Genomic DNA, 9,160 nt, shown 5'->3' with positions numbered 1-9,160 from the left:
TGTGTGTGTGTGTGTGTGCAAACCTGTTGGGAGAAGCATAAGAAGAAGCACCCAGATGCTTCAGTCAACTTTTCAGAATTTTCCAATAAGTTCTCAGATCAGTGGAATACCATGTCTGCTAAAGAGAAAGGAAAATTGGAAAACATGACAAAGGTGGACAAGGCCCATTATGAAAGAAAAATGACAACCTATAGCCAATCTAAAGGGGATACAAAAAAAGAAGTTCAAGGTTCCCAATGCATCCAAGAGGCTTCCTTTGGCCTTCTTGTTTTGTTTGGAGTATCACCCCAAAGTCAAAGGCAAGCATCCCAGCCTATCCATTGGTGATGGATATCCAGAAACTGGGAGAGATATGAAATAATACTGCTGCCGATGATAAGCAGCCTTATTAAGAGGCTGCTAAGCTGAAGGAGAAGTATGAAAAGGATATTGCTACCTACCGGGTTAAACAAAAGCCTGATGAAGCCAAAAAGGGAATCATCAAGGCTGAGAAAAGCAAGAAAAAGAAGGAAGAGAAGGAAAATGAAGAAGAGGAGGAAGACGAAGAGGATGGAGATGAAGAAGATTATGATGAATTAATTGATTCTAGTGCAGTTTGTTTGTTTATTAATCTATAAATCACTTTAACCCCACTGTACACAACTCACTCCTTTTAAAGAAAAAAAAAAAAAATTGAAATGTAAGGCTGTATAAGATTTGTTTTTAAACTGTACAGTGTGTTTTTGTCTAGTTACCACACTACTGAATGTGCTTTAGCTAGCCCTGTCCTGGTGGTATTTTCAATAGCCACTAACCTTGCCTGGTAAAGTATGTGGATTGTAAATTGGAATGGAAATTTAAAACAGGTTTTTGTTGATGCACAGCACAAATTAGTTATATATGGGGGATGGTAGTTTTTGTCTTTTTTTTTTTTTTCCGTCTTCAGTTGTCTAATGCAGATTACATGATGTAATTGTTCTGTTAACTGAATGCCATTTGGTAATTGCAAACAAAAAAACTTGCAGCTATTTTGTTGACATTCTGAATACTTCTAATACAAATTTTTTTTTTAAAAAAGTCATTAAGAAGACAAGAAATAAGGAAAAGATCAAAATGCATATCAGAAGAGACACTGAAAAGTGATCTCCAACGTAGAGATTCTAAAGCAAATGGGAGAAATGAGGAGGTAAAAGAGATGAACAGAAAATTTCAAAGGTCAGCTCGAGAAGACAAAGTCAAATATTAAAACGAAATGTGTAAAGATCTGGGGACCAAAAAAATAAATATATAAATAAAAATAAAAGGGAATAAACCCATCAGCATTTCTAAAGTTGAGGAACTGGAAATTCAAGCCTCGACAATTGTTATTGATGGATTCTCTGGGCAAATTATTGAATGATGCAGAAAGCATCAAAAAAAGATGGAAGGAATATACAGAGTTACTGTATTAAAAGAAAATAGGTGATGTTCAACTATTTCAAGAGGTAGCATATGATAAAGAGCCAATGACACTGAAGGAAGAAGTCCAAAGTGAATTGAAGGAATAAAAATAGAAAACTTTGAATAAAGTGAAGCAGCACATCTATGCCAAGTAATTTGGAATACAACTCCCTGGCCAATTGATTGGAAGAGATCTGTATTTGTGCCCATTCCAAAGAGAGGAATGAGGAAATTATCAGACAATATCTTTGATATCCCATCCAAGTAAAATTTAACTAAATGTAATACAGAAACTACTTCAACTATACACTGACAGAGAGCTCCAGAGATTCCAGCTGATTCAGGAAAGGAAGTGAAATGAGGGATATTGTTGCTGACATCAAATTGAGCTTTACTGAAAGCAGAGAATTCCAGAAAGATATTTATCTGTGCTTTATTGACTATGTAAAAACTTTTGATTGTGTGGATCATGACAAGCTATGGACAACATTATGAAGTAGAGTATTCCTGAACACCTAATTGTGTTCATGAGGAATCTGTATATGGATCAAGAGGCGGGTTTTCAAATAGAACATGGGAACACTGAATGGTTTAAAAGTAAGAAAGGTGTGTGACAAGGTTGTATTCTTGCACCATACTTATTCAACCTGTATGCTGAACAAATAATCTGAGAATTTGGATCATATGAAAAAAAACACAAAAACATGGCATCAGGATTGGAGGAAGATTCATTGACAACCTGCAATATGCAGATGAAACAACCTTGCTTCCTGAAAGTGAAGAGGACTTAAAATACTTACTGATTAAGATCAAAGAACACAGCCTTTGGTATGGATTACATCTCAATATAAAGAAAACAAAAATTCTGACTACTGGACCAATAAACAACATTCTTATCAACAGAGAAAAGATTGAAGTTGTCAAGGGCTTCATTCTTCTTGGATCAACTAACACTCATGGAAGCATCAACCAAAAAAGTAAATGATGTATTGTATTAAGCAAATCTGCTGCACAAGACCTTTTTGGGGTGTTGAAGAGCAAAGATGTCAGCTTGAGGACTAAAGTGCGCCTGACCCAAGCCATGGTATTTTCAGTAGCCTCATATGCATAGCAAAGTTGGGACAGTGACTAAGGATGACCATAGAAGAATTATTGCTTTTGAGTTATGGTTTTGGAGGAGAATATTGAAAAAGGACAAACAGATCTGTGTTGGAAGAAGTGCAGTCAGAGTGCTCCTTGGAGACTAGGATAGCCAAACTTCTTCTCTCATACTTTGCAAATATTGTCATAAGGGACAAGTAGCTGGAGTAGGATATCATGTTTGGTAAGGTGGAGTGTCAGAGAAAAAGAGGAAGATCCACAGCGAGATGGATTGGCAAAGTGGCAGCATCAATGGCTCAAATGTGGCACCAATTATGAGATTGGGCCAGGACTTTGCAATATTTCGTTCTGTTATGCATAGGGTCGCTATGAGTCAGTACCGACTCGATGGCACCTAACAACTACAATAAGTATTTCTCCAATCCTTGATGCCATGTTTTTCTTCTTCTAACCCAGCTTCTTGGATTACTTGCTCAGCATACAGGTTGAATCAGTGTGGTGAAAGAATACAACCCGGATGCACAGCTTTCCTAATTTTAAACCATTCAGTGTTCATTTTTTCTGTTTGAACAACTGTCTCTTGGTCTGTGTACAGGTTCCTCAGGAGCACAATTAAGTGTTATGTAATACTCATACTTTGCACTATCGTCCATAGCGTGTCATGTTCCACACAATTGAAAACCTTTGTTACAGTAATTAAATCACAGGTAAACATCTTTATGGTATTCTCTGCTTTCAGTCAAGCTCCATCTGACATCAGCAATGATATCCTTCTTTTCACATCCTCTTCTGAATCGGCTTGAACCTCTGGAAGTTCTTTGTCAGTGTATACTACAGTATATTGGCTACAGTTGCAACTGTTTCTGAATTACCTTTAGTCAAACTTTACTTGCATGGGATATCAAAGATATTGCCTGATGATTTTCACATTCCATTGGGTCACCTCTCTTTGGAGTGGGCACACATATGGATATCTTCCAATCAGTTGGCCAGATAGTTGTCTTCCAATTTTCTTGGCATTGATGAGTGAATGCCTTCTGTACCACTTCATATAGTTGAAAAATTTCAATTTGTATTCCATCAGTTCCTGGTGCCTTGTTCTTTGCCAATGCACTTTGGCTTTTTTCCTTCAATATCATTGGCTCTTGATCATATGCTACCTCTTGAAGTGGTTGAACATCAAAAATTTCCTTTTGGTACAGTGACTCTGTACTTTTTCTATCTTCTTTTGATGATTTCTGCATTATTCAATAATTTGACCAGAGAATCCTTCAATAATGAAACTTAAGACTTGAGTTTTTTCTTTAGTTCCCTCAGCTTGAGAAATGATGAGCGAGTGCTTTCCTTATGGTTTTCGCCTCCTTATTTTTTCTATTTGCTTTAGCATCTGTACTCTGGAGAGCAAATTTCAGAGTCTCTTCTTATGTCTATTTTGATCTGTTCCTTCTTTCTTGTCTTCTTAATGACTTTTTGCTTTTTCCTGTATGATGTTCTTGATGTCATTCCACAACTCTTCCTGTCTTCAATCTTCAGTGTTTAATTTATCAAATCTGTTCATCAGACGATCTCTGAATTCAGGGGGAATATATTGAAGATCGTATTTTGTCCCTCATGCACTTGTTTTCATTTTCACCAGCTTCAGTCTCAATTTGCAAATGAACAATCAATGGTCTATTCCACAGTCTGCCATTTGCCTTGTTTTGGCTTATGATATGGAGCTTTTCCACTTTCTCTTCGAGCAGATATTGTCAGTTTTTTTTCTGTGTATTCCATCTGGTGAAGTTTGGGTGATAGGACCCTCGATAGGATTTTAGAGGCTGTGATTCTCATCTTCAACCAGTTGATGTTTGGTTGCATCAAATGGTGATCTTGAGATTAGCATCATTATGTCATTGTTGTGAAGTGCCATTGTGTTAGTTCTGACTCATAGCGACCCTGTATATGGTTTCTAAAGGTCAGCTGTTGGTTTTCAACTGGGGACTTTGTTGTTAGCATTCAAATGCTTATTCTAAGCACCACACCAGGACTACAATCATGACTATGACTATATAAATTAACCAGCTATAAAACCCAGTTTAATAATATAATTTGGAGACTACTTACTCCTTTTCAAATTTCACTCTTTTCAGAAACTGAGAATCAGGATTACTGACTGTTTTTAATTGTTTAAAAATAGATTTATCCTACACACAACTTTAGTTATCTGCATGTATACACTGGGCTACATGAATATTGATATGTCACCTGAACTGAAGAGTTAGCTGAATTATGAATAAATTCTTCTAAACAAACAAGTGAATTTCCAGTTTATTGTCAATAATTTCTGCAAATTACTAACTAAACTCATTTTTTTTCTTATATGTTTTTCAAATTCAATGGTTATAATATGGATAACTTGAATTAAGACAAAAGCAGTCTCATTTTGTAAACAAATTAATACAATATATGAATATTGCTTTAAAATGTATGCATTGGTCAGACAATGACTGTAATTGAATGAGGTCAGATGATGACTTTAATCGAATGAGTCCATTAGCCTAGTATCTTTCACCCCACAGCATGAATAAAAGGAAAGGTTTGTCATTTTCAAAGCTGGAATCGTGTCAGTATTGCTACAGATTTATGAGGCAATGTTCTAATCCCTCATGATTATCTGTCCTGTTGTTCTCCATTACTGCTTCTTCAAGGAGGCTGTTTTGTTGTGCACTCCTCCTGTCATGCTCAACTGAAGTATAATTGACTGGAAGACCACCTACACTTATAGTGCATTCACACACAAATGAATGGATGCCAGAAAAGTTGTACATCCATTAAGCAGAGCATTAGTTTTGATATTATTCATTTGCCCATCAAATATCCTTAGACATATGAGTTTTCTGAAGGCATGTTTACTGAGAAATGGTGCTTTCCTCTTAGATGGTGGAAATGAAAGATATTGCTGCTGTCAATGAATTTAAAGGTGTTTATGCAAAAGTTTGAAAAATGAGAATTTTCGTCATTCTCCTATTGTCTATTTTGTGGCGATTTCCACATGAAGTCTTTCAGCAGACTATTTTCATGTTATGATCTCAGAATGAAAACACACACCCAGGCTTAGTTTGAGTTGTCTTGTTTTATCTCTAAAAAGAATTGTACAGAAATTATCAGTTTCTGTTGACTTCAATTTCCTTGTCTGTGTGTAGTCTTTTAAAATAAAGTACAACATAATTATTAAAGATGATAAAAGACACCAATTTTCATTTGATAGTAAAAGTTAACAGTAGTTGTTATTATGTCATATAATAGGAAAGCTAGGAAGAAAAATTCAGTTGAAACAATTCTTAGGAGAATGGTCAATTTTTGAAGGAGGACAGGATTTTATTTTAAAAAATAAAATGGTCTGAGGAGTCTTGGAAGCTCTTAGGAGGAAGTGATAGATAAGTCTTAGTCTGAAGGTTAAACAGGAGTTAGCAATAAAAACAGAGGAAGAAGACTATTCAGACATTAGAAATGGCATGTGCGAATACCTCCAGGCAGAGAAGAACAAAGCACCTTTGAAGAAATGAAAGTATCCAGTATGGCTGGAGCATAAAAACATAGAAAGAAAGAAATGTGGGCTGGGCTAGTTTGTGCTGGGCCTTGAAGGCATTGTTAATAGTTTCATACTTTAAGAAGAAAAGTGTTAAACAATAAAGGGTTTAAGGAGAATATTGACAAAATAAGATGTGCATGTTTTAAAGGGTCTACTTTGGATGCTATCTGGAGAATCATTTGGAATGAGGGAGACAATCTTATGACTATTATAATGGTCCATATTTAAGGACTACTGTCTGACACTAGTTGGATTGTTGTTGTTGTTGTTAAGTGCCGTCGAATCGGTTCCGACCCATAGCGACCCTGTACAGGGTTTCCGAGGGTGTAAATCTTTATGGGAGTAGAAAGTCACATCTTTCTCCCGCGGAGCGGCTGGTGGTTTTGAACTGCTGACCTTAAGGTTCGCAGCCCGATTCGTAACCACTACGCTACGAGAGCTCCTTAGTTGGATGGGAGTGGGTAATTATTCTACTTTAAAAAATAGACAAATTAAATGATTTGAGAGATCTTCAGGGGAGAAATAAGAGCCAGGGTAACTCTATAGGTCAAACACTGTACTGTGAATAACAAGGTCAGTGATTTGAGCCCACCAGCAGATAAATGGGAGAAAGATGATGCTTTCTGATTCCACAAAGATTTACAGTCTGGGAAACCCTAGACAGGATAGCAACTTCATGGCATTTAACAAAAACATACAGAAACAGTAGGTATTATACTAGATGTTTTTATATTAATTTCCTAATTAAAACCTAAATTTTGTTAACTATTGCTAATTATTATTATAAACTGAAATAGACGTGGAAGCACATTGCTCCCTAGACCAAACCCAGAATTCTGATGTCTTAACTGATAGACTGTGAGAAAACAAATTTCTGTTATTTAAAGACAACCACTTATATTTCTGTTGTGTTGTTGCTGTTAGTGGGTACCCTAAAGTCAGTTCCAACTCAAAGCAAACTAATGCACAACAAAACAAAGCACTGCCTGGTCATGCACCAACTTCACAATCATTATGCTTGAGCCCAATGCTGTTACCAGTATGCCAATCACTCAAATTGGGGGTGTTCCTCTGTTTTTGGTGATCATCAATTTTATCAAGCATGATGTCCTAATCCACAGACTGGTCCTGCTGATAATGTGTCAGAAATTTGGTAGACAAGTCTGGATACAAAGGCTTATAATGGCTTTTAAGGAGAATTCTGGCTGTACTTCTTCCAATACAGTTTAGTTTATTTTCTGGCAGTCTGTGCATTGATTTTTTTTAAAGTTTTTATTGTGAATTATGTGGGTCTATATGGAAGAACATCAGTTTTAGATTCATCCTATCATATTTTGTTTCACTGCAATGATTACAATCCCTTCCATGCATCATTGAACAACCAAAGGGTATACCCCACAGGCCCATCCCCCCACCCCCAGGCTGTCAGCATACAGCCCCTCTCCCTCCCTGAGTCCAGTATCCCCAGCCACTCCATCTGTCCGAGTCATCCTCTCTGCCTGCATTTCTGGCGTCAAGGCTTCCCTGGATAGAGTCCCACTCTCTGCTCTTCTCACTTGATGGTCCCAGGGACCTCCACTCCTGGACTACAAAATCAATCACTCCTCTCCTTTTGTTAAAAATAAAAAAATAAAAAAAAATCTACCTTTACATTTTCGACCCTCATAGTCAGTTTTGATAGCAATTATTCACAATTGTACTTATCACCATCTCTTGCCTTTGTTGGGCCCCTCACCCCTTTTTGGGCAGCTAATGTCAAAGTTGACCATCATTGTCAACCCTGTGTACCGAGGCAGTGGGAATGATCCTCCCTGTAAAGATTTGTTCCCTTTTTTGAGCTACTACATCCGTAAGTAGCTTAGTGGTTACGAATCGGGCTGCAAACCTCAAGGCTGGCAGTTTGAAACTACATGCTGTTACGCAGGAAAAAGATGAGGTTTTCTGCTCCAGTAAAGATTTGCAGCTTCAGAAACCCTGTGTAGGGTCACTATGAGTCAGAACCGACTCCACAGTACTTACCAACAATAACAATAACATATCCATAAGTATAGGTAGTGGGTTACTCTTTTATTTCCTCTTCTTTCTTCTTCTAGTGGAGTTCTGATCATCTAGCCATCAAAGTCAGATCAAGTGGGTACTATCTGGAAGTATGGGTGTTCCTGTGCATCTCCCCTCACTTCACATCAGTTGGATGCTTCACTCTCTGCTCTAGTCCTCTGTGACCCTGTCACTGACTCTGGACCCAGGATCCCCGGGTCTTGGCATACTACTGGCCAACCATGTCTCCACCTGGGTTCACAGGAGTCTATTGAATGTAGTCGGACTCAGCTCCGAACTTCATTGCTGTTTTTCCCCCTCTTCCCCTTATTGGTGACCAACGTGGTCACCAGCCAGACCACATGCCTGCTCCTGTATTTCCCCCCAGTCTCAGTCTTGGAAGGGGGTTTGCTCTGAGGGGACACGAACACTTGCCTTGATGGCTCCTGGGTGAACACCTTGTTTGTTCTTGTAGTAGTCAATGAGACTGTTGTTATTGTTTTTGATTTTTCCAGCCAATCTTTCTTTCATGAAGTAACTTCTGTTCTTGTAGGCGCTCCAGGCTGGTCTCCTCATCCTTTCCAGTGGAAATTTCCTACCTCCGACAATGCTGGATGGGGTTCAGGATTCTACCGATGGTCTTATGAAATGTAAAGGCCCCACAGGAAGCCTCTTTCACTGAGCAACTTCTAGCCCCCTTTAAGGTATTCTAATCAGTTATAGGCTGAAGACAGACTTACAAGCTTTGTAGTGTGATGTTACTGGCTATTCCTTTCTTTCCCCCTCAAGTGTCTATTTTACAATGGTAGGCCATGGAAAACAAGATTCAAAAGACAGCCAAGCATCTTAGCATTATTCCCTTCTTTTACCCATTCAAACCATGCCTCAATCCCTGTATCCTGGACCTCTGTCGTTCCAAGGTTGTGAACACAACCTCATTTACCTTTGTCCCACTTAGCCCATGCAAACCTGCCTAACTGCTCTCCCACCCATCTTGTTCTTCCATTCCCCTCCCCCTTCTTGTGTATTGCC

General features: G+C 38.1%; 1 pseudogene; it reads left to right on the top strand.

Annotated features, from left to right (window-relative positions):
• Positions 1–21: 21 nt before the first annotated feature.
• On the top strand, positions 22–617 carry LOC102813757 (annotated as a pseudogene).
• The last annotated feature ends 8,543 nt before the right edge of the window (positions 618–9,160 follow it).

The sequence above is a fragment of the Chrysochloris asiatica genome, unplaced genomic scaffold (genome assembly GCF_000296735.1).
Source record: "Chrysochloris asiatica unplaced genomic scaffold, ChrAsi1.0 scaffold00216, whole genome shotgun sequence".
Taxonomy (NCBI): Eukaryota; Metazoa; Chordata; class Mammalia; order Afrosoricida; family Chrysochloridae; genus Chrysochloris; species Chrysochloris asiatica.
This window is presented reverse-complemented; position numbering and strand designations above follow the sequence as displayed.